At 36.6% G+C, this 7,932-nt stretch overlaps 1 non-coding gene across 1 annotated transcript; it reads right to left on the bottom strand.

The window, feature by feature from the left end:
• Positions 1 to 3,396: 3,396 nt before the first annotated feature.
• LOC132176770 (small nucleolar RNA R71) lies at positions 3,397 to 3,502 on the bottom strand. The gene has a single exon (XR_009439625.1). It is a non-coding gene; the product is annotated as a small nucleolar RNA R71 (small nucleolar RNA).
• Between the last annotated feature and the right edge of the window lie 4,430 nt (positions 3,503 to 7,932).

Raw genomic sequence — 7,932 nt, 5'->3', positions numbered from 1 at the left:
TTGTTTTTGTTTTTTTTTTTTTTTTTTGTTTTTTTTGTTTTTTTTTTTTTTTTTTCTGTGTTTTTCTAAGTTCCTGAAGAAAAGGAAGCAATTCCGGAAAGTTACAAGCATAAAGGGCAATTTGGGAAAATTCTACAAGCAATGGGATCGAGCCCAAGCCACCAAGATCGAGCGCATCTGCACTCGATTGCACAAGGCCTAGGCACGAACGTAGTAGAGCTCGAGTGCCGGACCAAGGATCGTGCGCACAAGAATTAGGCTCGAGCGCACATGTGTTTGAGCGCAATATAAGTGGGATCGATCGCAGAAGTGCGATTGAGCGCAACCCCTTGGGATCGAGTGCACGTTGGGCGCCCAGATGCGGCCAGACTCCTTTTCACCCCAAATTAGGTTTTCCTAATCCTAATTGGACTAGGAAGTTAAACCTCCGATTTTACTAGGTTTAGTAAGGCATCTAGGTTTCTACTAAGCCTATAAAGAGACCTCTAAGCCTCACAATTTAAATAGACAATTCCATAGAGGAGAATTTGGAGCTACTTCCAGGAGTCGTTTTCCGGTTTCTTCTTTTCTTTTTCTTTTCCTTTACTTTTATTATGTCTAGCTAAATACTTTTGTTAGGGGCTAGATTGAAGCCCTAATCATGTCCTTTTAGGATTTCAATATTGGCGCCTTTGTTATAATCATATTTTGATATTTTTAAATTGGTTATTTTCTGGTTAATTGAATTCCTTATATGAATGTGCATGATCATCATATGCATGTGTTGGGATGTGTTATTTAAGTCAATCTGTATGATTGAGTCCTGGCTTAATAAAGTGACAAAAGAATCTCATTACGGGTTCTTGGGGTAATCAACATGAGGAACTGGGAGTAGATACCATGTCCTTAGGTTGACAAGTATTAAATATACCAGTATGATTGGAACATTGGCATATTGTTATCTTAATTAGTCTGATTTGTATTGGATGTCAAAACCCTAACCCTTTCTTTATTATTTCTTTTTAATCTTTCAATTCATGACAATTCAAAGATATTTAATTTGAAAAATCAATTCTAAAGCAAAACTGCAATCCTCGTGGGAATGATCTCGTATTTGCGAAATTATGCTATCGTTTGATCTTGTGCACTAGCGAGTAAAACTTACAAAATATTCGCCTATTAATTTAGGTGGGTATTTGGCACAACAAGTTTTTGGCGCCATTGCCGGGGATTGTTTAATTTTGTTTAGAATTTTTTTTTGCCTTATTTAATTTCGTTTAATTTTTAATTTTAGTAATTCTGATTTCCGTACGTTCAGTGCTCTTTGTTGTGCAAATTTATTTAACTCGCAAGTGCACGAATCAACTGTAGTTTAATGGATTGCAAGTGCGAGGTTGAACCCACAGAAAATTGTATTTTTGAAATGGCAATTTAAATCTAAACTAATTAAATCCTAATCTAGTTCCAAAAGGTTTTTGATTTTGAATTTGGTTTTGAAATTAAAGACAAACATAAACTAAATAAAATAAAACTAAGAGATAAAAGACTAAGGTTTGAGAATTCACACTCACCAATTCAGAACAACATACTTCCATGTTCATCAATATTTATCCGAAGTTCTCACAATTTAAATCTTATGTATGTTTTACTATGCTTCAAAGAATTAATGAAAACCATCTCATGTATTCATTCATTGACCAAATCACAAAATGAATCCAAATTCAATTGAAACACCAGATGTATCCGTAGAACAAATCACAAGAGATATCCAATTTTTATGAGTTAAAAACCAAGCAATCAGTCATATGAAATTATTTCAAATCATCACATGTATCCTTGAATCACAAGAGATATTCAAGAATCACTCCACACATTGATTAGAAGTAAAACAATTGAAATATAAAACTCAATAAAATCGGATAAATAAAGACTTACATAAAAGTGATGTCGTTCTTCATCAGTGAGGCTTCATCCCCAACCTTAGTTGGGAATTTAGCTCCACATAAAAATAAAATCTAAACCTAAACCTAAACCTAAAGAAAAGCTAAACTAAAGAATTTTGCTCTCTAGTATTGTGTATCTTTTATTGAATGCAAAGAGGTCTATTTATAGGCTAAGGAAAGTCTTAAAAGCCCTATTAAACCTAGATAATTCGGAGGTCTGTTTCCCAGTCAAAATAGAAGTCTAAAATCGGAATAGGATTCGGCCAGATTTGTGTCCTTTAATTGCGGGGCGATTTTGGCATAGAAACCGTCCGAATTAGGAAAATTCTATTTCACAACAAATTGTATTATTTTCAGTTAGCTTTCCAATGCCATTTGAATCACTTCAATCCAATATTTGAACAAAAAGTTACGGTCAAAATACTGAGACATATGCAGAATCTGAATTTGAATCCGATCCGAAATCTTATCCAATCTGATCTTTTATCCAATTTAATCTGATTTAACCTTTTTCTTGGATTTGGTTAGACTTAACCACATCATCTAGGTCTTCTGAAAGTATGCTTTCTTTCAAACTTTGCATTTTTCTCTTTAAAGATGTAGTTTTTCTTCAACGACCTACGAAACACTAAAAACACAAAACTAACACAAAACATTTAATAACGACAGAACTAAAGGATTAACTAATGTAAATAAAGGGGTCCAAATATGAAATATTTGGCACTTATCACTCTTCTCCAGTAGTGCGATCGAGCGCACTGTTGCAGGGCGTTGAAGCTGCAGTGTGCTTTTCTGTTTTTATTTTCTATTTTTCTCACACGAGTGCGATCGAGCACACCTAGCTGTGCGCTCGAGCGTATTATCGCCTGCGCGCCCTTTTTCCTGCGTGAGCGCACCCGCACACCCTCACACACACACACACACACACACACACCTTGGCCTCAGTGTGATTGAGCGCACCCGACAATGCGATTGAGCGCACTCGTCCAGATTCCAGTACTTTAGACCGGTTGTAAGTAGTTTTTTTTTTTTTTTTTTTTTTTTAGTTTAATTTCTGTTTTTATTTTCTTTTTGTTATTTAATTTTCTGTTTGCTTTAATCATGTGGAGAGATGTTGAGGCCGATACAAAGTTCATTCAGTCCCCAAATCCTTGACCAACCATCATGCATTGATTTCCAACCTATTGTGCAGAGCGATTACTAGTTATCGCCACATTTGCTCAATGTGGTTCCACACTACAGAGGCACACCTACAGAGGACCCGTATCTGCATTTTCGGGATTTCTTTGATCTATGCAGGACTCAGAATATCCAGGGTTTAACTCCAGAAGGAATCAGGTTAATCCTCTTTCCTTTTTCTTTAAAAGATAAGGCTAAGTTATGGTTCAATTCTTTGGATGCAGGTTCTATTCACAACTGGGAGGAGTTGGCCACAAAATTCTTTAAGAAGTTCTTCTCAGCCCAAAAGAAAAGGCAATTGAGGAGGGAAATTCAGAACTTCCAACAAAAAGACGGAGACCTTTTCTTCGAGGCATGGGAGCACTTTAATGAGCTACTTCTCAATGCCCACATCACAACATATTCCAAGACGATCAGGTACAAGCCTTCTATGAGGGTTTAAATGATTCTAACAAAGGTCTTGGAGATTTAGGTTGTAGTGGCATGTTGATGGAGAAAAGCAGTGATAAAGCCATGGAACTCTTTGAGACCTTATGTGAGAACTCTCAACAATTCTCATCCAAAGGGAGACAAGGACTCAAAGGAAATGGCATACATGAAGAGAGCGCAAATGGTGGAACTCAAGCTCAATTGGCTACCATGGAGAGAAAGCTGGATATGCTAATGGAAGCCATGACTACTCATAGCATTGCCCCAGTTCAACAAGTGGCACAAGTCGAGGTATGTGCAAAATGTTCCTATTATGACCACACCACTGAGACTTGTCCTATGTTTTCATTTGCAGATCAGAAGCTAGCAAACTATGTGGACAAAAAAAATGACCTTCCACCACAAATGGTCAAACCGAAGCTGGAGCCAAAATAGAATGACCTTGAAGGTGCCATGATCAAGTTTTTGAATGTGCAGGCGAATACTAATGCTGAAACCAGTCAAGCCATTTAGGAACTGGAAGCAACAACCAATCAAGCCATTCAAAGATTGTAGGCGCAAGTGGGGTAGATGGCCAAAGAGTTGAGCAAAGGAGGGAGGGACAAATTTCCAGCACCTGATCCAAGAGGTCACGGGCAACTAAAATTTGTAACAACCCTTAGAAGTGGTAAGGTCATTGATAACAACGTGGGAACTGATGAAACAATACAAGCATCTCTAGTTGAAGCCACAACTTCCAAGGTAAGTGAAAAAGAGAAGGTGACTGCACCACCCTTCCCTCAGAGGTTAGTAAAACAAAAGAAAGAAAAGCAACTTTTAAATATCTTTGAAACTTTGAGAAAAGTTGAAATAAACATTCCTTTATTAGATGCAATTCAGCAAATTCCTGTTATGCTAAATTTTTAAAGGACTATTGCACTCATAAAAGGAAGTTTCAAGATCATGTAAAAGTGTTTTCAACAGAAGAGGTAAGTGCGGTGTTGTTGAGAAAGTTGCCACCAAAGATGAAAGATCCAGGCAGTTTCACTATTCCTTGCACGATAGGTAATCAGCTGTTTGAGCGTGCATTATTGGATCTAGGAGTAGGTATCAACCTAATGCCATACACTGTGTATGTAACATTGGGTTTGGGGGAGCTACAACCAACTTCATTCACTTTTCAATTGGCAGACAGAAGCATTAGAAGACCGAGAGGTATCTTGGAGGATGTCCATGTAAAGGTACATCGATTTATCTTACCTGCTAATTTCATTGTGTTAGATATGGAAGAATCCCCTATACTTTTGCCCTTGCCTATTATCTTGGGAAGACCCTTTATGAGAACGGCAGATACAAAAATCTGTGTTAAAAAGGGTACTGTAAGTATGAAGGTGAATGGAGAGAAAATAGAGTTCAAAATTTTTGATGCATTGGAATTACACCAAGATAACCCGGATTGTTTTAATTTTTGTCTTATTCAAGATGCTGTAAAGAAAGTCTTTCAGGTCCATCCGATTGATCTACACCGATCTATGGACATTTGGAGTCACCTTGCGGTTGGAAAAATTCATTCTCTTTGGTCCAAGAGAATAAAAGATTGGAGCTTTAAATTTAGACCGTAGTGAGAGAAGTACAGTCTAGCTAAAGACGTTAAACTTAGCGCTTATGGGGAGGCAACCCCATATCATATCCTTTTATATTTTCTATTTGTTTTATTTTATTTTTGTTATGTATTTTTATTTTCTTTTTGTTTTCCTTTTTATTTTCAGTAGTTTATTTTTCAGGGATAAGTGTGCTTGCATTCAAGTTTGGGGATATGCTATGAGCCATGCCTATTCCAGCCAGTTTTCCCATCTCCCTAGTAAGATCTTTCCATGCTATATACACATTGAGAAAAATGTGTAATTTAAGTTTAGGTTTATGGGAGACATTTTACACAAACTTTGTCCCTTATTTTTTAGAAAAAAAAATGCATGTTCATGTTTGTCTTGAAATTTTTTGTTGATCTGAAAAAATTGTGATTTGATTTTCATTGTTGAGCTTAAAATTTTGAACACATGATCAGATGATAGAATTTCTAAGTTTGATTACTTACTTTAGGCATTTGAGAATTCACCTGTTTGATTTGACTCGACACAAGCACACTAGCACATCTTTTGCGAGGTATGACACGTAAGCCTGATGTGTATGTTTCTTTGTCTTGGTTGAATCTAGGTGATTTATTAGATGGATACTTTGGCATGAGTGTTTAAAAAAAAAATTGATTAATTTTATGTTTTTCACTAAGTAACTGGACCTCTTGCCTCATTAAGCATTGAGTATTCACGTCAAAAGGTGAAAGTATCCTTTTTGACTTGAGTTAGTAAGTCTTTAGGGGTGTTTTACACCTAGTACCCTAAAACTATCTGGTTTGGGATGCATTGACCTAACACTCACTACATGAGTCAATTAGAAAGGTGAAGAGAACCAAACATTGCACAGCCTAACCAAAAAGAAAAAAAAATAATCTGACTCCATGCCATAGTTTTTCATTCTGATAAAGATCCCAGTGGAATTTGAGATATTGAGATATTGAGATATTGCACATTGGAACTACTTTGAAGCTTCACATTTATATGCTAGTTCACTTTACACCATGTTGAGCTTGTGATGCCTTAGCTTGTCTTTTGTAAGTGATTAGACTTTTAAAATTCCGATTCATTGTGAAGATGGAGTTTATCTTTTTAAGCTTGCTAATGAATGAAAATCATGGTTTTGAATGATACTTTAATCTTTTGGACAACATGAACTTTGCATAATGTTTTTGGGTAACATTTCTGTTAAACTCTCACGAGACTTCACTCGTCTTATTAGGGATGCCTGGGGTTTAAAAGGCTTGTTGCATATGCTGAATGCAGTCGCGTTTCCTACAATAGTGGAGATAGAGTGTTTTTGTTTTAGTTTCTTTTTATTTTTTAGTTTCGTATTGCTAAGGGACTAGCAATGTGTAAGTTTGGGGATGTCATATTTTAGCCACTTAATTTACATTTGTTAATCTTTTAGTTTTGTTATTATGTGCTGTTTTACTTCCTTTTTGTGTTTTTTTTTTCTTTCTAGGTTCTTGAAGAAAAGGACGCAATTTTGGAAAGTTACAAGCTTAAAGGGCAATTTGGGAAAATTCTGCAAGCAATTGGATCGAGCACAAGCCACCAAGATCGAGCGCATCTAAGCTCAATTGCACAAGACCTAGGTGAGCTCGAGCGCCAGACCAAGGATCGCGCGCATAAGAATCAGGCCTGAGCGCACATGCGCTCAAGCGCAATATCAGTGGGGGATCGATCCCAGAAGTGCGATTGAGCGCAACCCCTTGGGATCGAGTGCATGCGGGGCGCCCAGATGTGGCCAGACTCCTTTTCACCCCAAATTAGGTTTTCCTAATCCTAATTGGACTAGGAAGTTAGACCTCCGATTTTACTAGGTTTAGTAAGGCTTCTAGGTTTCTACTAAGCCTATAAAGAGACCTCTAAGCCTCACAATTTAAATAGACAATTTCATAGAGGAGAATTTGGAGCTACTTCTAGGAGTCGTTTTCCGGTTTCTTCTTTTCTTTTTCTTTTCCTTTACTTTTTTTATGTCTAGCTAAATACTTTTGTTAGGGGCTAGATTGAAGCCCTAGACATGTCCTTTTAAGATTTCAATATTGGCGCCTTTGTTACAATCATATTTTGATATTTTTAAATTGGTTATTTTCTGGTTAATTGAATTCCTCATATGAATGTGCATGATCATCATATGCATGTGTTTGGATGTATTATTTAAGTCAATTTGGATGACCGAGTCCTACGCCTAATAAAGTGACTACATAATCTCATCACAGGTTCTTAAGGTAATCAACATGGGGAACCGGGAGTAGATACCATGCCCTTAGGTTGACAAGCATTAAATATACCAGTATAATTGGAACGTTGGCATATTGCTATCTGAATTAGTTTGATTTGTGGTGGATGTCAAAACCCTAACCCTTTCTTTTTTTATTTCTTTTTAACCTTTCAATTCGTGGCAATTCAAAGATATTTAATTTGAAAAATCAATTCTAAGCAAAACTACAATTCTCGTGAAAATGATCTCATATTTGCTAAACTATACTATCGCTTGATCTTGTGCACTTGCGAGTAAAACTTACCGAATATTCGCCTATTAATTTAGGTGGGTATTTGGCACAACAAGTTTTTGGCGCCGTTGCTGGGGATTGTTTAATTTTGTTTAGAATTTTTTTGCCTTAGTTAATTTCGTTTAATTTTAATTGTAGTAATTCTGATTTCCATACTTTTAGTGTTGTTTTGCAACAGTGTGATCAAGCGCACTGCTGCAGGGCGTTGAAGCTGCCATGTGCTTTTCCGTTTTTAGTTTCTATTTTTCTTGCACGAGTGCGATCTAATGCACC

The sequence above is a fragment of the Corylus avellana genome, chromosome ca3 (genome assembly GCF_901000735.1).
Source record: "Corylus avellana chromosome ca3, CavTom2PMs-1.0".
Lineage (NCBI taxonomy): Eukaryota > Viridiplantae > Streptophyta > Magnoliopsida > Fagales > Betulaceae > Corylus > Corylus avellana.
The sequence above is the reverse complement of the archived record's forward strand: the minus strand, read 5'-3'. Positions and strand labels throughout refer to the sequence as shown.